This window comes from Amblyomma maculatum, chromosome 1 (assembly GCF_055883805.1).
Source record: "Amblyomma maculatum isolate TAMU_Amacu chromosome 1, ASM5588380v1, whole genome shotgun sequence".
NCBI classification, from domain to species: domain Eukaryota; kingdom Metazoa; phylum Arthropoda; class Arachnida; order Ixodida; family Ixodidae; genus Amblyomma; species Amblyomma maculatum.
Genome location: NC_139344.1, coordinates 330,688,723 through 330,711,526, shown reverse-complemented (window position 1 = coordinate 330,711,526; position 22,804 = coordinate 330,688,723). Strand labels below are relative to the sequence as shown.

At 45.0% G+C, this 22,804-nt stretch overlaps 1 long non-coding RNA gene across 1 annotated transcript in view; it reads left to right on the top strand.

Moving 5' to 3' along the window:
- The window catches only part of LOC146207419 (uncharacterized), a 48,842-nt gene extending 26,500 nt beyond the window's left edge, over positions 1–22,342 (top strand). Inside the window, exon 2 of the long non-coding RNA XR_014700285.1 lies at positions 22,298–22,342. This is a non-coding gene — a long non-coding RNA (uncharacterized LOC146207419). The remainder of the gene's footprint in view (positions 1–22,297) is intronic.
- The last annotated feature ends 462 nt before the right edge of the window (positions 22,343–22,804 follow it).

Here is a 22,804-nt window from a genome sequence, read left to right as displayed (position 1 = left end):
TTGGTTAAAGCGCTCGGTTGTGGATACAAAGGATGGACGCTCGATTTCCGTTGCAGACAAGATTATTATTTTTTTGATGATGTCATTTGATTGACAGCTACAGTGTAACCGAACGAACGCCGATAGTATGAGCCATTAAAGGCTTTCGTCTTGAAATTTTACTAGATTGAAGTTCAAAAAAAAAAAAAAAAAAAGCTATTGGTGTTCTTTCTTGGTTGTCCTTCGTAATAAAAGTACATGATAATGAAACTTGCTAGTTGTCACTGCCATTAAAAAGAGAATCACAAGAGGTATTCTGGCTGACTAATACGTACACTTTTTGAAAATTTTATGCAAACGTCTAGGGTGATATGCTGATGCACTATGACCTTTATTTCAGGTGCAATAATATCCACCAATGTTAAACAGCTGTAATTCCTCTTTGCTGCTGCTTTCTTTTTCGCCTTCGATGAGGGACGAAAACAGCCTGACACTAACCCGATAAAACCCAAACCAGTTTAGTAAAAGCTGGTTCACCCTACAAGCTTCGTTCCGGCTAATGTCTCCAGCACCAATTAAAAGCAGACACACCCGCCGGCCGTATCGGCCACTTCCCGCACGACCATTCTCGTCTGGCCTTACGTTTCTTATCTCTGGGCCGCGCTGCACTCCGTCTATTCTTGTCATTGCTTCCCATTCGACACAGCCTATCTGTCCAGGCACACTGCGCAAAAGGAGAGAATGGACGCAAGCAAAGGAGGAAAAAAAAAAAAATAGGCGAAAAAGAAATGGTGTAAAGGCAGGGGACGGCTTGCTAAATAAAGACTGCAAAATAGAAGGAAAAAGAGTCAAGAAAGAAGAAGGCATCGGGAACGTGACGGTGGTGCACCGAGAGATCTTGCAGGGCGGCTGCGCTGCGGCCGGAGATAACAAGCTACTTTGCCCTGGGACACCCGAACGTGTCGTGTACGGATGCTGGCGTGTGTCTCTGCCTTCATTCTCCCCCCGGTTCCCTCCTTTCCTTGGTGAACCCTTCGTGCTTCCCATCTTTCTCTTCAGTGTTCCTATAGGCTTATGCCTTTTGTTTTTTGCACATGTAGTACTTCACTTCATTGATGGTGTGTTATTAGGCTGCAGGCATCCGTGTTCTTACACCATTTTTCCTTAAGTGTTGTCGCATGCGATACTCTCGAGAAAAGCGAAAGTTTGGGCAGTTTCAAGTCACATCTCGCCCTTTCTATTATTCTTCTGGTGTTCTGACGAAAGACGATCCACTTTTAACATCACTGCCGGATTCTCAACTGGTAAATCAGTGGTCTGGCAACCTCTGCCACAGCGCTCAGTTCGCAAAAAAGGTACCCGTTTCTATGAGGACACAACCGATTCGACTGCCAAAACGTTGGCTGCACTTTTAGGTCAGTGAGGCAATAGGAACCCACAATAGTAAAAGAAAAAAAAATATTTAAAAATAACATTCATTTACCATTTTCAACTGCTTTTCAGAATCTACCAACTTGATTGCACCGTTCACCTTTTGTTTGGCGCTCTTTGGCCTGAGATGCCCATGCGCCATTAAAACCCACCACCATCATCATCATGTTTTTCAGAAACTGCGGATTCCTCAAGTCGCCCATTTAAAGCGTAACTAGATCATGTGTCGCACCCTCGCAAAATGTATAGGCATATCGGATAACTTTAGAAGCACTGTTGTGAAATTACCAGCAATGCACTTAAGCCCATCGAAGTTTTTTCCGTATGCAACGTAAAGCTAGATAAAATAGCATATTTAAACCAGTGGCTTTAGTTATCTTCTAATCCTACAAATCTTCGCAATACCAGCTCCGAGTTAGTCGTCTTTGTTAGCTAAAAACAAGACCTGCTCGGCCGTATATGGCAACGTGTGTCGCAAGACGGGAACACTTAAGGCATGAAATGGAAATTCTAAGCTTCGAAAGGGGTTTAAAATCTGCAATGCACTTAGTGTCGCCAATGCCTTCTGGCGCTTCACGCAGTTTCCCCAACGCACGATAGATATACTGCATCGAGTGTAGGGAATATACACGTATGTACACCTAAGTACTGAATAATCTTCCCTCTGGCCCGGTCGTTGATTGACACTTAATCCAAACTTAAGGCTTTAATATTCAGACATACGTTTGGAGTGTATCAGCAACAATTCAATTCCTTTACAACGAGAATCCCCGATTGCTTCAAAAACGTCCAAAACTTACGGATATTGGAATTTTAAAATTTTGGACAGAATCGTTTTGAGCCGTAGAACTGCGTTAGTATTCGTAGTTATTCTTTAAATATCCCCGTATAGCTGTATATATTGTTTATTTACGAGCGTTTGCTACAAGGCTATTCGTTTCTTCATATAAAAAAAAAACCTATTTGATAGTTATACGTCACCATGTTCTTAATATCCCAGACGCATCGGAACGTACTAAGCATTTACTTCAATACATGAATCATCCAGAGTTAGGCTAAAAAGAAATGATGACAGACAACTATTGCGAAAAAATGACTGAAAAATCCTGTACTCTGCAGTTCGAAAAAAAAAAAAGAAAGAAAGAAAGCTACGAGCTGCGAATTTAAAGGGCTGACATGAGCACCTAATCTGCTGAACTGGCGACACGGTGTTCACAACATTGAGTTAGAGACAGCAAATAATGTCACCCCAACGTGACAGCACCTCTCTAAAACACCGCCCATAGTAAACAGTAAATTGACAGTTCAGTAGATTGAACAAGCAATGCACTCGGACCTTCAGCAATGCTCTTCGCGAATCGGGGCTCTTTTGGTCTACTTCTACAATTCGTTGGCCTCGTATCCACTGTACACCGCCGCGAAACGAATTCATTGTCATCGCTTTGTCACCACGACGTTATACAAAGCCGTTGAGCGCGCGGGACGAGCTTTTCGCAAACGTTTCGAAACTGTCGTGCACGTGTCAACGGGACAAAGCGGAGGCCTCCTTTGTGCCTGGCCGTGTCTGTCCTTTCTTTGTATCCCGACCCGCACTTGAGCCCACAGCTGTCAGCGCGTGTCCCTTTACTGAGGACGTGGAGGAAAACGATCGCATTTCTGTGCCCTTCATATCGCGATACCATTTCAGAGTCGGACTCGGGGTCATGTGATGTAATTTAGTGTTGCTCTATCTTCGGAAAAACATGAGAATTTAAGGATACACTCGATCTTATTTTTGTATTTACTTTTTTACTGAAATATGCACTTTCCCCGTCGTGGGGATTCGAGCTTAGATCTTTGCATTGTGACCTTGCTGATCCTGTTGAATGACGACTCGTTCGCATTCATTCGAGATTTAGGCACTTTTCTCAAGTTCGCGAAACCGAGTTTTGGGGTGAAATGCGATGTGTTCGCAGGCCATATTTAGCAGTGCTGCTTGACAATAAACAAAATAGTGGCGTAAGTAGAAGCGCATATTTTGCAAAATCTTAATGGCATTTTGAAAAACAATACTCGTGTAGGTAACTTTATTTGAAACAAAATACAGGTTTATTTATTGCACTTGTGGTGTTTCGTCTAAATTACCGTCTTTACGGCTAATTGTCCTAATAGTCGTACCGCTGCGTAATCAGACTTCCTATTAGCGATGTACTAATTAGGCACTGGCACATCTATATTTAAAAGCCTACCAGAATAATTATTAGCATTTGATGAAGCGGCTAGGCATATATGTGCAGAGTGTTATTTCAGGGGTAAATATACTAGTTAGGGTAACGGTAGCTGTTATAAGGGATTACGTTAGAGTAGAAATTTTAATTGTGTTGCGTCGAAAGCAGTGCATTGCAATCTTTATCAGCTTTAAACAACAGGGACACTCTATAAAGATAGGTACTACCGTTTATACGGAGCACATTGATGTTCCAGTGCCGATTATAAATTCAATTTTAAAATTGTAAAAACTCGCAGAGAATGAAGCAAGTTGCAGGCGGTGAGCTGTGAACCGTATTCTTCATGAATTTCTTGAGTGCTCGCATGCGTTTTTGCATTTAACGCCCACAGACTGACTGACTAGACACACCTAGTCTAAGGGTTACATAAATGAGATATCGTTCCGGAAACATCTACAATGAATATTAAGACAGGCGCGATTCGTGTGTGCTGTTTTCTTTATGGGCTCATCCTGTAATGCTCCTTTGCGGTAGATTATTACTTTTTACCTCACGCTCAGTTGTCTAGGGTATTGCTTTGAAGCTCAGTGTGCTTATAGACAGAATGAACGAATGAAACTTTATTTGAAAGAAGGGATGGCTCCGGCCGCTGTTTGGGGGAATTAGGGAATTAGGAAAGATAAGCGTGTAACGTCTCACTTCCCGTTTCTTCTCTCTTCTCGTTTCTTTCCATGCTGGCGACCTGAGCGATGTGAGAGCGGCCTGCTTCAAGTAACGTAAGAGAGGTCGACTTAGAGACAGAACAAAGCATATACTCTGCTTGACCCCCTTCTAAGTTTCGTGTTAAATAATAATTATTATTGATGATACTTCACGACATAGCAAAAGAGAAAAACAAACAGATACTACGAATTTGTTATCAATTTATATTTGTGAAATTTTGCGTGAGAAATATAGAAGCTGCCTGCTCTCCAGAAAATGCCCAGTATTGCCCACTTTATTCGGTTGCTCTCATGGCATTGATAGATTTTGGTGAAAGTCTTTTTTTTTTTTTTTTTTTTTTTAGTAGCGTTTTGCAGCATTCGCGTCTTTTGTGTCCTCCGTATTAAACGTTATCGTATCGAAAGCAGGTTATTGAGTATTAGTGCAGAGTAGCGTCATTACATTGCAATGCATAACGTTTCAAGAAATCGAATCGTTCAGTGCGTGTTAATTTATATTTTAATTTAGATACTTCTTTTCAATTGAATAAACGAAGAGAAAAACATTGGCTACGCTTAAATTACGCTTAAAACCAAAATAAGACAGCATTTATTTTAACAGAAAGTGAAGGTTGGTTGGTTGGTTTGTGGGGTTTAACGTCCCAAAGGAACTCAGGCTATGAGAGACGCCGTAGTGGAGGACTCCGGAAATTTCGACCACCTGGGGTTAAGTTTTGACGATTATTAGTGTTGTCGTAATGTACTGTTGTATAATCTGTGGGATGAGGTGATCGCATATTATCTTTAGACTATCACTCGCGATAAAATATTCTACACTACCCTAGAAGTAACATGCCTGGATTTGAACTGAAAGGAAAGCTGTTCGGTTATCGATTAGACCACCATCTACTTTCCAGGCAAAATGCTTATGATGACGTCACAGCCTTTTAGATCAGTGGGAATTTCGTGGCACCACCGGCCTTTTTCGAGCACGGGACGTCAGATGCCACCGAATTATTGTGCTTTTAAGATTTTACTAAAGCAGTTTGCGTAATTATGAAGTAAAGTCTCGTGTTCGAGGTTATGGCACTAATTAAAAGATTGAGCATAGAGGTCAGGCAGGTTGAAGCGCTGCGTATTCTTGAGAAGCTGGCAATATATTTGAAGCCTCATATAGTAATCTATGGCCGAGAGAAAGAATAAAAATAGGGAAAAAAGTTTTTCAGAAATAAAAGGGAGGGGAAGCTATTAATTCAAATTAGGGAATAATGACAACATGCTAATGTAGCATACGTCCTTAAAACACGACATGAAACATAAAAATGAAAAGCAGACTTCTCGAGCTAGTCCGTTCACCGCCCTCCCTATCCAAACTGGCTGCATCATACGTATGTTGTGCTTTACGTTTCGACAGCAAGCAGAAAAAGTGCTGATGAGGGTGATTGATTGATAGAGACGGATGATGCCTGTTGAGTTCGTGCTAAGAGTTACATCATATTACCTCTTCATTAATTCTTGCCCCCTCCCCTCCTCCTTTTTCTTAGAGCGCTGAGACCGTACAAACGTGAGGAAATACAGTCACTATAAATAATATAGACAAAGCAGCTGATCCACACGAAACAAAATCATTGATGAGTGACCCCAATACCATTTGCAATGCCAAATTCGATAAATGTTCGTAAGCGCACTCTTGCACTTCCAACGTTTCCTTTATGATCTTTCGTTTGGCGGATGGTTCCGTAGGAATTAGCAAGTTGCATAATATTGTTAAGGTTTATTTACAGAATGGTTCTGCACCTTAGCCTGATGTGCTAACCAACAGATGGTGAGCTTCCTCTTCTTCCACTTCTATCCCGGAGAGCATCTTTTTGCACTTTGTTCTCTTCTGTTCTCATGCCTGACATTTCCCCCTTCGCAGACGAAGCCCCTGGGCTGTCAGTCACAGTTCCGAGCGAGAGTGGCAGCGCTTCATTCTTGCGACATGAACGTGTATTCCGAGAGGGGCGACCTTGGGAACATTGGCGAGACACGACGTAGTTCAACTCATTGATGCGTTTGAGCACAATAAATGGGCCTGTGTAGTGCGACAACAGCTTCTGGGACAAACCACGCTTGCGGAGAGGTGTCCAGAGCCACACTAAGTCGCCGGGAAGATAGGAGACATCCTGATGCCGACGATCGTAGCGCTGCTTAGAGCGGTCCTGCGAGGCCAGAGTGCGTAATCGGGCGACCCGACGAGCCTCTTCAGCGCGGCAGAGGGTGGTCGAAACAGATGGCTCGGTGTCGAGCGAGAACGGCAAAATGGTGTCAAGAGAACGTCGAGGCGGACGGGCGTAGAGGAGGAAAAATGGACTATAGGAAGTTGTCTCATGCTTCGAGGTGTTATAGGCGTAAGTAATGAAAGGAAGCACGTCATCCCAGTTCTTGTGCCGCGAGTCAACATACATCGCAAGCATGTTCGTCAGTGTCCGGTTTGTACGTTCGACGAGGCCATTTGTCTGGGATAGTACGGCGTAGAGTGACGCAACTGGCAAGTACAATAGCGCAGAAGCTGTTCCACAACATCTGCCGTAAACTGGCGGCCTCGGTCACTGATAATTACACGAGGAGGCCCATGACGGAGAACGACAGCGTGAAGAAGAAAGAACGAGACGTCAGCGGCGGTGGCGGAAGGGATGGCGGCAGTTTCACAGTAACGCGTGAGATGATCAACGCACACGATGACCCAGCGATTGCCTTTGGACGAGCGGGGAAACGGGCCTATGAGGTCAACACCCACTTGCTCATATGGTGTGGTCGGTGGTGTCACCGGATGTAAGTGGCCCGGCGGAGAAGTGGTGGGAAGCTTGAACCGCTGGCACTGCACGCAGGAGTTCACGTAACGCTGAGTCGTTCGACGCATATTTGGCCAGTAGAAACGTTCCTTAATGCGCGTAAGAGTCCTGGCAAACCCCAAGTGCCCAGCTGTAACGTCATCGTGCATAGAGTGTAGAACAGAGGAGTAGAGGCTAGCCGGAACGACTAGCAGAAAGCGTGCACCGCCAGACGAGTAATTTTTTCGATACAGCAAACCATCGCGAATGCAGAAAGGGTTCGCAGATGCCGGATCATGAGCTTTTTCAAAAAGTGATACCAAGTCTTGATCTTTTCGTTGTTCTCGCTGGAAAGTGGCAAGATCCGGAAATTGTACGGAAACGGCGGCAAAATAGTCGTCAAAGTTGTCATCGCAGAGGGTAGTTGCGAGAGGCAGCCGCGAGAGGCAGCCGCGAGAGGCAGCCGCGAGAGGCAGTCAGCGTCAGCGTGTTGGCGGCCACTTTTGTAAGACAGTGTAAAGTTGAACTCCTGAAGGCGTAATGCCCAGCGGGCCAGCCGACCGCAGGGGTCGCGTAGATTCACCAGCCAGCAAAGCGAATGATGATCGGTGATGACTGTAAAGGAACGTCCATAAAGGTACGAGCGAAACCGCTGTACTTCAAAAACGACGGCAAGGCACTCTTGCTCCGTCACGGTATAGTTGCGTTCAGACTTGCTAAGGGTGCGACTTGCGTAAGCGACAACGTGTTGGTTTCCGTCATGCCGTTGTATGAGCACAGCACCCACGCCGATGCCACTTGCATCAGTGTGGAGTTCAGTGGGAGCTGTCGGGCTGAAATGACGCAGTATGGGCCGCGAGGTAAGAAGAAAATTGAGCTGGCGAAACGCAGAATCACATTCAGGAGTCCATTTGAAAGGAATATCCTTCTGCAAGAGGCATGTGAGGGAGTAGGCTACTTCAGCAAACTTAGGGATGAAGCGTCGAAAGTAAGAGCAAAGTCCCAGGAAGCTCCTGAGTTCTTTCACAGACTTGGGCTCTTTGACGCAACTGACAGCTTTAATCTTCTGTGGGTCAGGCCTAACACCGTCTTTGTCAACCAAATGCCCAAGCACAACGATCTGTCGTTCACCGAAGCGGCACTTCTTAGAGTTCAGCACAAGACCCGCTTCCTCCATGCAGTTAAGGACCACAGCTAAACGGCTGTTATGCTCGGCGAAGGTCCTCCCGAAGATCACTACGTCATCTAGGTAAATCATGCAAATTTGCCACTTCAGTCCACGCAAAAGAGTGTCCATAAATCTTTCAAAGGTAGCCGGAGCGTTGCATAGGCCGAAAGGCATCACGTTAAATTCATACAACCCATCGGGAGTCACGTATGCCGTCTTCTCCTTGTCTTTCGGATGCATCGATATCTGCCAATATCGGGACCGTAAATCAACAGATGAAAAGTAGGAAGCTGAATGGAGGCAGTCAATGGCATCATCAACACGCGGAAGCGGGTAAACATCCTTCTTGGTGACAGTATTGAGGCGGCGATAGTCGACACAAAATCGTCAGGTGCCATCTTTCTTTTTCACGAGAATCACAGGGGCGGCCCATGGGCTAGATGATTCCTGAATGATTCATATCACGGACCTGTTCGTCAATTATCTTACGTTCTGAAGGTGAAACACGGTATGGTGTCTGTCTAATCGGGTGTGCAGATCCAGTGTCGATCATGTGATGGGTGCGGGAAGGCGGAATCGGTGGTGGCTGATCTCGAGCAAAGTCGAACACGTCCGCATGTTTCATAAGAACCTCCATCAATATTCGGCGATCGTTGGTGGGTAGTGATTGATTTATCATGGACTGAAACTGGGAATCAGCATGATCTGGACGTCTAGTTGAACGAGCAACGCCGTCACTGAACGCGGCGATATGCATAGAAAGGCGTTCTTCAAAGTCGGCGAGTTTCAAGCCACGCGGCAATACGGCAGGTTCATTGGTATGGTTGACAGTCCAAAGCGTGGCACGGCCCTCGTTCACTCGAACAACGCTGCGGGGCACCAACACACTCTTTTTAGCACCGGAAAGGGAAGCGGGTTCCACCAGAGCGTCGAAGGCATTGGGAACCGCGCCCGAAGACACAACTGGGACGAAGATGGCGGACATCGCCGGAACGACGGTATCCTCGAAGACAGAAAACACTTGGACAGCCCGCGGCGAGTCTTCTATGAGGGCCGATCGAAGGCTGGGGCTTATTGATATCTCGCCACTGTTGAAGTCGAGAGTTGCGCCACACTGCTGTAAAAAGTCAACTCCTAGAATAACGTCGTGCGTAGAGCGAGGGAGCACCGTAAATTCAGTTCTAAACTCGTGTCCAGCCATCGCTACATTTACATAACAAATACCAAGTGGAACCAACGATTCTCCCCCTACACCTCGAAATATGACAGTTCTATCCCAACCAAACATAATTTTGCGGCCGAGACGGTTCTTAAAATCTAAGCTCATCACGGAAACTGCAGCACCCGTATCCACTAAGGCCATAACACAAACACCATCCACTAACACTTCCAAGCGGTTCTTCAACATAACGACCGGTAGAGGAATTGGCAATATCGATGACCTGGCGACCGCACCTCCATCAGCCGCACACGCTAGTTTCCCGGTGGCGGAGAAGAACGGCGGGGAGAAGGCGATTGTCGAGAGCGGCGGGCAGGAGGAGTCAGGCTGCGATCAGAAACTGGTGAGTCGTTGCGTTGTGGTACGTAACGGTAGGAGCCCGAAGGAGGGGGATAGGTCGGGTCACGGACATCTGGACTCACGGTAGAACGGCGATTCCACCATTGGCGCTGGTAGCGTGGTGGCGGGTTCCGGCGGCGGCAGAATCTGGATATGTGGCCAAGCATACCACAGCGGTAACAGACGGGTGGTTCACGAGCACGGTCCAAATAATAGCCCTCGGTAACAGGATCGAAGTGATCAACAAAGTCCAGCCGCTGGGGTTGTTGCGGAGGAGGTGGCGCCCTGTAGTGGGTACGAGCTGGGGGAGCAGGGCCATATGAGTCGTTTGGGTGGTTACGGACGGGAGGAGGAGCGGTAGAACGCCAAGAAGAGCGCTGGATGGGAGCTGCCTGCAGGGAGCAGCTATCGCAGGGGATTGCACTGCGGTTCACATCATGATGGCGGGAGAGCTCATCACGGACAATTTGGCGAATCATGTCGGCCAAATGCGGGGGCTCATGTGAATGCTCGTGAGAATCCACGCTTGCAACAGTGGTCACGTTAGGCAGACGGCCGAATTTCGGGGTTATGCGACGCAGCTTTAAAGTTTCAAACGTACGACAGTGCTTGATCACTGCCGTGGGAGAATCCAAGTTTTCTTTTGTAATTAAAAAGTTGTATACGTCCACCGCGATGCCCTTTAAGAGGTGGCCAACTCTGTCTTCGTCGGACATGCTCGGATCCACCGCTTTGCAGAGTTTTAGGACCTCTTCCATGTACATTGTGCATGTTCCACCAGGCCCTTGGGCTCGCTGGAATAAAGTCTGCTCAGCGCATTTCAGAGTTTGAACCCGACCTCGGCGGCTGCGTTTCGATGAAGGCGAAACGAAGTGGCGTTCGTGTGCTGTGCGATGTCAGCGCACGTTAAAGATCCCCAGGTGGTCGAAATTACTCCGTAGCCCTCCACTACGGCTCCCCTTTCTCTCTTTCCACTTTCACTCCCGCCTTCCTCCCTTCCCTAACGGCGCGGTTCAGGTGTCCACAGAGCAAGTGTGACAGATACTGCGCCTTTCCCTTCCTATGAACCAACCAACCTAACCTATTTCCGTTTTGCCGTGGTATCCCCGAAACAATTTCGAATTTCCTCTTGAAAACGCTCCCAGCTCGTTAAGGACGCTTCATGGTTCTGAAACCATGTCAGGGCTGTGGAGTCTAAGAAAAAAACAACATTTGCCAGCATTACAGTGGCATCCCAGCGATTGTACTTGCTCACCCGCTGGTAATTGGTGAGCCAGTCGTCCACGTCTTCGCCAGCCTTGCCAGAAAAGGTCCGCGGCTCACGGTAATGCTGCCATGCGGGTGCCGCTGGACCTGGCTGCCGTGCATCGCCGTCTTGGATCATTGTAGGTGTCAAAGGGGGGAGCCCAGCGAGTCGTCGGCTCGAACGAGGTAGAGAGGTATCCGTGGTGATCTTTCAGCACCTCCACCACACTGTTAAGGTTTATTTACAGAATGGTTCTGCACCTTAGCCTGATGTGCTAACCAACAGATGGTGAGCTTCCTCTTCTTCCACTTCTATCCCGGAGAGCCTCTTTTTGCACTTTGTTCTCTTCTGTTCGCATGCCTGACAATATTACTCTGTATATTTGTCCATGATTTATGTTCTTGCGACCCACTTCAAAAGCTTGCATGGGGATTGAAAATTAAAAAAAAAAAACAGTAAAATTAAACTTTTGACTTGTACAAATCAAATTCTCTTCTTTAGAAAACTGTCTTTATGCTCAGTTTTAAAGCTATATTAGGCCACTCTGTTCAGAAAGTTTCAGGACTGCTTTGAAAGAAATAAAAAAAAAGACCGTGCTATATATTATATGTAACTTGTGAGTAAAATATATTAGCACCTGTGATGTTTTTCTCGAAGCGCCAGATAACAATGCTCCGCGTCGAGGTTAAACGCACCGATAAAAATTACGCCAGGTGCGTTCACAAGCAATGGTGCAGCGCCAGCCGCATCGTGCAATTTTCGCCGCTCCAGTTATCTAATTGTCTTAATCTTCTTTTTTCTTTTATTCGCCGATGTAAACTTTGAGTGAAGACTGCCTTTGTGCGGGAGGAGCCGATGGAGACAAATACGATTAGTTAAGAGTGGTGGGAATAATTATTTTTATTCGTACTGCCTTTTTACTACTCGTTCATAATTTTAGAAGATAAGGTGTAGTACATGAAACCTTCTCACATCTCACGTAGAAAAAAGAAGCGTCAGCCTCTAAAACCAACTGGCCACCTCTAATAGAATTAGCGTCTGCTGTTTGTCCCGAATACACAACCCTCACCAATAAACATGAGGGCACTTAAAACTCTTTCAATAGTTCATTAGCTACCTTCATCTGAAGTAACGCTGCCTCAGTTGACCACATTAGTTTTCTTTAATCGTTTGCTCAGCGCACTTACTGAACGAAATAATGCGTGTATAGATTCGTGGGCATTCCTAAATGTTTATTTGAAACAGCCCAGAATAGAGAGAAGCTCAGCAAAAAATGTTAAATCATGTTGATGCACGTCTACTAAATATCCTCTTTTTTTCTTCTTCCACGTTCTTCTTTCAGCGATATTTTGCACTTATAAGTTATTCAGAGCAACACTGAAACAGTGTTACATTGTCACCCGAAAGGGGTATGTTTTTTTTTTTTTTTTTTTTTTAGTTTTTCATGCTCCACATATAATTTAATCTCGACTGTATTTACGCGGGTCTCCCGACGTTATTATCGAACGACTTTGTGTGCTCTTCGGATACATGATTTACCACCTCTGTTTCGCAAACAGCAAAATACAGAGGAGTGATATGCTAGAGCAAAAGGTAGATCTGATTTAGGCCTATGCATTCTTAAATAAAAATAAAATCATACATATAGTGCAGTCACGCCTATTAGCCCTATTTAGTACACGAAATCTGAGAAGATATGTGTTCGTTTTTTTGTCCTCCTTATGTCTGATGGATTTCTATACAATAAACTGGGCGCGAATACGGGCGCGCTTAAATAAATCGATAAGGAGAGATATATCTATGAAAAACGATATTCTTGCTTACGATTCGTTTCTATAGGTCTCGAAATAGAGTGAGTATATAAAGCAGTCACACACACAAAAAGAAATAAGCAGACCGAAGGAGAAAAGTGGGTGTGTTATGCCTGGAGCCGACATCCGAGCGTAGACGACCCCCGGCGGGCATTATCCATCGGCGCATGCAGTCGGGCAGAGGGAACCTGATCTGCTCGGCTTGCACGGAAGCCAGGGGGACACCTGTAGCCAGGCTTTTGCCGCTAGGGACGTGAAAAGGAAGCGAGAGGGTGGAAGAGGGGGGGGGGGGGGGGAGGGCGGACGGTGTGTCGGCTGTAGCACCCGGGCGTAAGACAGACGGCGACGGCGGTAACCCAGGCCTGAGTTAGGGTCCCAACGCACAACCCCTGCTACTGTTGACAATCCCTTTTTCTCTGATGGAAAGAACATCCCTCCTTCTCTCTCTTTCGCTCCTATCCTTCTTCCCCATCAAGCTCACTTGCGCGTCGGTTGAAAGACGCGCGAACGCTTCTCCCGACGCGATAAGGGAGACTGCCTCCCGATGAACCACACCGCCGCAGCGGAAAGATGGCTGAGGAAGGATTGAGGGAAAGTCTTAGAACATAAATTTCCTCCCTCCTCCTATCCCAGTCTTTTAAATTCTAGTCAATTTATTTTTATTCCAGATAAGAAGGAAGTGAGCAGGAGATGAAAAGAAGGATGTTCAAGACAGGGCAAGCGCATTTCTGCGTGTTCGAAAATGGTTTTCAAGCTCGGGGGGAGATAGAATTCTTTTTACAGAGGATAAAAAGATAAAAAAAAAAAGAGCCGATGGTTTTTCTTTTCCTTCTCTTCTAGTGATGTAGGTTTCACGTAGCTCTGCCGCAAAGTGTACTTGTAAGGCGATCGCGTGAAAAACGCGGTGCATTGAGCGGTCGAGTTTTTTGAGGAACGTCATTTCCCTCACTGTCGCTAATGCGACATATAAAATAAAACATATAGGGGTCAGAGTTATTGAGGGGGCTTGTTGCGTTGAAGCATCACCAAAAAGAAGAATCTTAGGCCAACCATTTTTATTTTTTAGTTTTTCAATAGCTGCCCTTCAGACTGCAACATATGCATGAAATTCCCCGGGTACGTATAAAGACGCACTGCTCTTAATACTTGGGTGTGGAGTGTAGGTGTTTTTTAAAGCAGTCTTTGTCAGCGCCTTGACAGCGGCGTCGAAACATATGCCTTAAATAACAGTTATATTTATATTGCAAAATCTCGCCGAGTAGAAAACTAAACAGCGAAATCTAGGAGTGAAATAAATATAAACAATAGCGTCAATGATATAGAGCTGGCCCAAACGATTGATGGCCTAATTAGCTGCTGCAAACTTGCTTTTGCGCGTTAATTGGCTATCCCGCAATGCATTCGCATTTTGAAGCCGAGTGAAGAGAGCATTTGCTCAGCTTCATTTGTCAATATTTGCCTGAAAGGAGATTAGGAAGTATTTCTTTGTGTAAGGAAGGGTAACTATCATACATAATTGGACAGACTATTTCAACGCAAACATACTAATGAGGCTGTTTAAGGCCGACCAAATAGTAGCCTAGCTTCAATTCAGGCTAAGAAACTAATCACCAACCATTTGCTTGTTAACGTTCGACTAGACTTTTTCACAAACTTGGTTGTTGTTTAGTGGGAAAGAAACAGGCGCTGTGAGGTAAACGATTCGCCTAATCGAAACAGACGCTTTCTAATTTTCACGGAAAATGAAAACTTTCATAGTATGACTGAAATATTTTCAATGTTTTTAAGCTTATGTCCTAAAACGTGTTTATTTTATGGAATGTTTTTGCTGGAAAAAATGAACTCCTAGTACAATTTTTAGCAGAATACAGAACAGAAAGCATTCCGTTTTGGAGAACGCCTCGAGCTTCATTGCTGCTCCCGGGTTCAAATTCCCCGCATGCAAACCTTGTGCTTGTCTGCTGTGATACAAATTGGTAAAGTCAATCCTTCTAACAAAAAGACAACAACAAAAATAGCCGATAGAAGAGACCTTTACTTTCTGTTCTCTGTTGATAAAATGTATCCAGTATAGGCGAAGAGTTTGTCACTTTCAACGAAGCTTGTCTATAATTTCGACTCAGTAGGAAACATCTGTAAACATTTAAGCAAAAGATGCTCAAAATGTATTGAGGAAAATGAAATTCTCAACTTCGACATGTTGCCGACGTTTTAGACTACATGTTTTAATCTCGCGGCCACTAGTCACTTTTTGCTGGAACATGGAATCTCTAAGAACTTTCTCCTTTGCAGAGACAGCCGGGGGCCGTATTTCATAAGTTTCTATTTTATTTTCAGTTTGGTACAACGTCAGCGTGACGGCAACAATAGACAAAAGCAGCGAGTAGCCGGTAACATGCACAAAAGAGCGAGTCCCACGATCTGTGATAACCGTCTCGACTCGCCTGCTGCACTGGCTAAAATATGGCTGCGCCATGCAGCCAGTGCTGAGGTACGGTTGGTAATAAACAAATGGTCCGGTTGTTTTCCACAGTGCCTCTGTCACTCAAGAACAGTCAGCAATGCCCGAGGAACAAACGGGACCGAAATGAAAAATTGAAGCCTGTAAATTACGGTCACTCTTTTCTACAAGTTTTTGCTGTATTAATAACCTTGTGTGTGGTTGTTTTTTATTCTCCGAATTAAGAGGCACACTGCGGGAGTAAACGAATTCCCTTTGAAAGTCTAGTAACACATAAAGCCTTGAGCAAGTGGCCAGCAGCCTATTACATAATCCACCTATGTCGTGAGGCCGGTAGGCCAAAAATGAATAAAAAGCATGCCATTTCTAAAACGTTGCGGATATTTCTGACGTAAGAAGTAAATAATAAATTAAAAATTAGTTTCGCTTCGTTCAGGTTAACACCGAACTTGTGCAAACTAACTGTAAAGCATGGTTTTCTGTAAGACAGTCGTGTATGCGGGCATAGCATACAGTTAGTTGTTTGGTGTAGTCTTTCTCTTTTCTGAAACACGAAACCTTAAAAGAGAAAGGGCTTGCACAACCACACAAGTCACATCTCGCTGTCAAGGCAAAATTATTAACAAATTCTACACGTGAATGTCTGCAACGTGAGTTGAAGAGGTACTGTTCGAAAGGAGCGGAAAAAAAAAAGACCACGGCAAGTGAGCATTAGAAGCGATAAACGCGCTTCCTTTTTTGCAATGATGCCTACCTAGCATCCAGTAAATAAAACTGCAAACGCTATTGTACTGATGAAAACAAGTTTAAGCCGAAGTACTTAGATCTTACCGCAGGAGAAAAGAAACTCGAGACGTCTAGGACCACCCATGCGTATGAAAGCTCTTCCCCATTTGCTCTTAAGGCATCACTAACGGACCTTTAGGTGGCGGCTGCGCTGCTACGCCCAATTCTAAATTGGCCCCTGGTCTAGGTCACGTGGTGTTGTTAGATTATTTAGGGAGGTTATGCAGGTCGGTTTGAATCCCTCTCGCCAACTAAACAAGCAGATACGTGTCAAATAGGCGAAAGTTTATGACATCACCCGCAACGCTGATCGAAGAACCGCTACGCTAAAATTTTGGTACAAAAGAGGACAAACTTGGCGCCACGTGAAGGCCCGTTAGAGATGCCTTAAGAGCAAATGGCGCGCCAGAGACGATAAGATGGGAAAAGCCTTGGTGCCGTTGTCCCGCAAGTCGCTTCAGGAGCTCGATAACGGCTGACTTCACCCATGACCTTCTCTGGGGTTTGAACCCAAGATCTTTTCTGAGCTCGAACATTAGACGTTTCGCGTGGTTCAAACCCTAGACGTCAATTTAGGACTAGAACCCTTGATCATAATTTGGTATTCGAAGCCTCTACCTTCTCTCTCTCTCTAAATCCATTGACACTATTACGTCACACTGACGTCACACAAATTCCGAACCATATCATGCGGACAATTTTCGTGACAGGTTCTGAGGACAAGAATTCGTCTCATGAGCGATGACAATAACCCAGTACAGTTTAGTGTGATTTGGAAAATGAAAATCAGGCTCACTAGCGGTTCGAGGCTTTGTTTTAACATCAAGTAGGCTTCAGACGAACATCCGCTAAATCAGAAAGCGGAGGCCTTCAGAAATTATGGGGTCTATTAATTCCCCTTAAAAGAGCTAAGTGAAATCGCTGTGTTTGGATCCATTACGCACGAATGGAAGTTGATGATGACCTCATGCAAAGCACAGTTTGAGAGACTGGTAGTTCAGCACCCAGGATTTTTTGCTGCAGTGTTGGCGCTGCGTTTTAATGCAGTGGCGAATGAGGCTGATCTGTTCACGCCACCGCGGCTCCGAAAAATAGTCGTGCTAAGGAAGCGTCTTATTTTTATTTTATCCTCCACTGCTTCCTAGCACCGACACCTGTCAGAGACCAAGGATTAGAGAAAAAACGGCGATATCTGCGAAAGCCTACAAAGTTTAGCTCGGGCCAGCACGCAGTCCCAGTGAAAAAGACCGCTTGCTCTGGCAAGGCACTTTAGCCATCTGGCGAGCCCGCCCGAAACCGAGAACTTCAGGAATGACGGGGTAGATAAAAGAAATAAGAAAGGGCATTGTCGTCCTACATTAGTGCAGGTTGGGCTGTGTATTTCCCCTCACATTAGTACAACTGAAGCAGTCAGCCGCGTGGAGGATATGGCGCCCATATGGTCTCCGTGTCCTTTGAGGTATGTCACGCGCTGTTTATATGTACGAACCGGTACGAAACGTCATTGAAACCAAGAAACACATCAGATATTTTAATCTTTCTTTCTCTCATAGTGTTGTGGATTGTAGTAAAAATAATGCGCTTAAGTTTTTCATGTAGAACACAACTTTAAGAAAGTAGAAGAAACGAGTGTCATATGCCGCTGATGGATTCGAAGTCGTGACCTTCACTTATCTGCCTTGTGCAGTGTTTTGTTTGCTGAGTTAGGGTATTGATTTACGCTTTATTATATCAAATTTGTCTGCTTAGCGTGTTGGCTAAATTGAAAATTCTCATTAATGCAATAAGTAAAAACGTTTCCGCAAAAATAGAACACAAAGAACAAAGAACACACAAGACGTTTGACAAACGTCTTATGTGTTCTTCTTTGTTCTTTGTGTTCTATTTTTGCTCTAAATGTTTTACTTAATGGATCAGCAACTAGTCCGGCAAGATGCTCTCCTCAACTTTCAATAATGCCGCCCACAACTATTGTGACTGGACGTCAAATATCATGTATTATCGCAAGTGGTATGATCGAAAGCGAAGACAGAAACTTGGCGAGAACCACATGACGGTCCATGTCACGCGAGGTAAGACGTTCAGATTAAGCTCCCCAAGCCCTAGATCAATCACGAGGAAATTGTCCTCCCTTGCTGAGCGTGAAGAGACCTGTCGATTGATCACGGTTATGAAAGCCAAGACAATCTCCGTAAGACTTTGCGTTTTATCGGTCGAATTAAGAGCTGCTGCGGAGCCAAAATCACAATGTTCACCAGGAATAAAAACGCGACCTTGAAATTTTATTATTTTGGGCTGCGTATGTAACAAACTTCTCGCCAAGTTTGGTTGTCATCTGCGGAATAGAAAAATTAAAATTAATTGTTTCGCGATATTCGGTGCTCTCCCTATCAAAAGCGTCTATAAGCGCTGATTTGTAGACGCAGCCGCATAGCGGGCAAGAAACCGAATACGCAGTGAATCCCAAGTTAGAATATGTTTTGTTCGTACTCTCTAGGCAAAATGAGGATGCTATCGAGAGTACAGCAGGAAGCTTAAAAGGAAAAAAAAAAGCAAATTTTGGGCCGTGGCAACAATGGGTTGGATGTTAAACCGAAATAGTAGCTTGGATTGACTAAAACACTGCACGTAACCTTTGAGAGCTATTTTCGCACCACTGGGACCCTTGGTAACAAACGTGCTTGACAAGCTGGAGGTAGAATATGGAGCCTAGACGAAGATGTACGCCCAGCAAGCAACTAAGGAAAACATGTCACATAAGCAGATAAGGGCGCTGGATAGCGGTAAAACTGAAATAAATAAATAAATAAATAAATAAATAAATAAATAAATAAATAAATAAATAAATAAATAAATAAATAAATAAATAAATAAATAAATAAATAAATAAATAAATAAATAAATAAATAAATAAATAAATAAATAAATAAATAACACGAAACTCGAAGAAATCGATACAGAACAATGTCGTGCTGAAAAGGACGGCCCAATGTATGCACCAGGCTACTATCATTTATTAATTTAGGCACTAAATTTGAATGGTACGTTATTGAATGACACGTTCTTGAGGGGACAAGGGGGCCGGTGGTTTGGTAGGTGTGCGCATTTGGAAAACATTTTTCAGTATGTCATGCATTCTAGACAACTACAACATTTATGCTGTTCAGTGCCTGGCAAATGTAGATATAAAGAAACAGGCTACCTGAGCTGATCATATCTAGCCGAAATATATGATATTTAACACAAACATGTGTGTAATTATATTTATGTAGCATTGGGTATTCGTCAAAATAATTTGAAAACGAGGTTCCTGTGCATTTTCGCCACAGTAAACTCTCCTGTTCACAGAGCGTCGACTCAGGCCGTAAGCGGGTTGTTTGGCTGGGCGCAGCTAATCGCGTCAACGAGGCGTTCGGGCGAGAGACAGCCAACCCCGATCCCTAATTACGCGGTGCATAGAGTATCGATCGCACACCGGTTTTAACGAAGGCCTACGTAATCCCGGTGAAAATAGTCACACTGTCTAAACTTCCCAACTTGGGGCTGTGTGGGGGTAAGAATAAGTACGAGGGACTCCTTCGCCTCTGTTATTTTAGAGTTGAAAGGATAAACTCCGTATCACGTCTTTTCTCTAGATACTAAGCGCCTCTCCTTCTTTTAATTGAAACTGAGACGAAACCCGAGACACGATCACCAAAGATAATGAGAATTAATTGCTTCTAACTCCAATGCTCTACTTAACTATGGACTTAAAGGGGCACCATATGGCAAAACTGGGCCACTGACCAGCAGAAACGAGAACGTTGTGGGGGCTCTAGTTCAGGGGATCACGTGGGCTGGGCGGCAGGCTTAGCTCTGCGCGAGCCGACCCCCGTCGACAGACAACATTAATGTACATAATGCAGTAAGCCGGAAAAAGATAGAAAGGAAATGCCCTATCACAAGCAGACGTTTCAGTGAAAGGTGAGGATGGTGAAACCTCTAAAAATTTAGGTTCTATTGGAGGAATGATTCGCGCTTGTTTCAAACGTGACGTTGAACGTAACTTGAGTGCATTGTTCTTTCAGCCCCATCGCGTCTATACGTAGCCTAAGCGCAGATTCACGCATAAACCTGCTGGCAAACAATAGTTGCACGGGCTACAGGCAAACACACTCACACCCTCGGCTCATCGCAAAGCAAACGCAGCGCTGATCACACACGCAGATTCAATTTGGTCGCCGGTAGGGCTGCTGCTGGGTTTGTGGCGACGATGCTGACAGCTGGGAGCGAAAGCACAATAAATTGCCCTAGTGCTCGGAAAGAAGCATCCGCTGGCGAGGGCAAAGAGCGTCCTTGCTCTGAGTGGGAAGGGCAAAAAAAGGGGCAAAGCAGTGAGTACAGGCGAAGGCTTCTAGCGCCTGAAGTTAATTTTCTGCTGTGTGGCAGTGGCGGAACGCACTTTTTTCTTCCTTTGTTTTTCTCTCACTACCCTGCTCTCGCCCTTCGAACTAAAACAACACTCTGGGTATTATAGGCTCGACGCTTCTGCTGCGGGAGTTTCCCCGGCCCCCTTTACGCGCGGGGAACATACGGCGTTCAGTTCAAATCGTCCGGAGACTTCGCCACGCTCGCAGAGAACCATCTCAGAACCATCTGCTGCAAAAGAAAGCGATGCGAAATATAGAGCGGGGTAAGTAGCCGGAGTCGGACCGCGGAGGCTGCGCTTTGGCTTCACATATGGCACCACTAGCCGTGGCGTTGGAAATCAGCTGTGTTCCGGCTCCTTGTTTTGGTTTCGTAGTTTCTCTTGCTGATTCCCTGTGATGAATTGTCTATCCGTCTCGAACTTGTTTTGTGCCGTTCGGTAGTGCTTATGGACAAACAGAACATTGAGAAATTCGGTGCAGATTGCGCGAAAACGTCTTTTTTTTATTCATTGGTGTGCTATTTCTTCCACATTTTATTGTCTTCAGCTGATTTAGGGCTGCTGTGCTGTGTAAGTGATCGATTCTGGCGCACATCCAGCGACGATTTCCTGGAGACACTTTCGGACAGGCTTCGATTACAGGATGGTCAAGTGGACCGATCGCTCCATCGCGCGCACAAGGGTTGCGTCCCCCCCCTCCCCCTCCCCCCCTCCCCCCCCCTCCCCCCCCCTCCCCCCCCCCCCCCAAAAGATCCTCTTGTCTTCCAAAACACTGAAATGTGTATAGATACATTGCGGTTGGCTTGCTTTCCAATGTTTGTGTCTGTACAGGCACAAACGTTCTGTAGTGCCAAACATCTCTTTTTCTGGCCTTTTATTTTAGAGAAGAATATATATGTGCTACAAATGAGTCCTTATGCTAACCGAGACTCATTTTTTTCGTAATAATCTCACGAATCAAAGTGCAAGTACCCAATTAAAAACCAACACTCACTCGATCAACACGTTGTGTTGTCTTCTCTGCTCCTGTGTTCCCATTACGTTGTTTGCGGTGTCAACCTATAATTATATCCTTGACGTCGGGTTCCTGACACACGTTGATAGCATACACATTATATACATTGTAAAGGTGCAAACGACACGAACACAGGAAAATAAGAGGACAAAAAGAGTGCCGTAATACCGCTATGTGAAGTACTCACCCCGACCTAGTGACCCAGGCAGTTGCTCTACAAGGAGCCTTCAAAATCACTGCAACCTTTGCTTGATTAGTCGGTGTTCACGTTGTGAGCAAAACTGCACACATGTTAGTAGCCACCTGCTTAGGCCTCCTTAAGTCTGTGCACGTTCCTTTGGTGATTGGGCAGAATGTTTGTCTGGACAACTATTAGCTTGATGTCCTGTACATATAGAGAAGAAACGGTATGTCATCGAAGTAGCATGTGAGTCTGTTCAAGTTCGCCCATGGAAGGTTCGAATTTATGCATAGGTTTATCAAGACTCGAGATGTTTAGCAATCTGTCGAAACCATTCTGCACTACTTTGTTGTCGACTTCACTGATTTGGTGCGCGACGCCTTGCGCCGGGAGTTACGGATTGGAGCTGTACTCTTAAGGGAATTAAAAAGATGCTCGAAACTGCAAGAATATATATTGCCGGTGATTTGTAATCCTAAGATCCTATCGTTCATAAGCTTTACTATAATTTCATTTTCTTCGTTTGTTTCAGTTCCGAATGTACAGTGTGCTGAAGCTGCTCAAGCCCGCCAGGTAATAACAATGTTGGTTAAATCTCTCCTCTTGTATTGACGAGGAAATACACTTGATATTCTTCACTCATATCTAACTTACGTAGCGAACCTTGTGTAGGTGCGCACGCAGATCGAACTCGTGACTAAAATTAGGGCACACTACCGAACGTTACAAAAGACATCCTGAACCGAAGTTAAAAATAAGACACGACTCTCCAGAAGCACTCAACTAATGCACATGCCGTGCATCGCTACCAAATCAAGCGATGACCGGATCGAGCAAGGAGCAGCAGCGCTGCTTGTCGAATTTTCTTTTTTTAAATTTTTTTCATCATTTAGTAAAAACCGGCTTTTAGACGAACACTGGTGAAGCACAGTTTCGAGGTTTCCTTTCTTTGTTTTGTTACAAAATTTCTTCTGAACCGGTAAAAGAAACAGGTTGCTGGCTAAATGTTCGCAGAGTGTTTAAAGCTCGTTTTTATCTA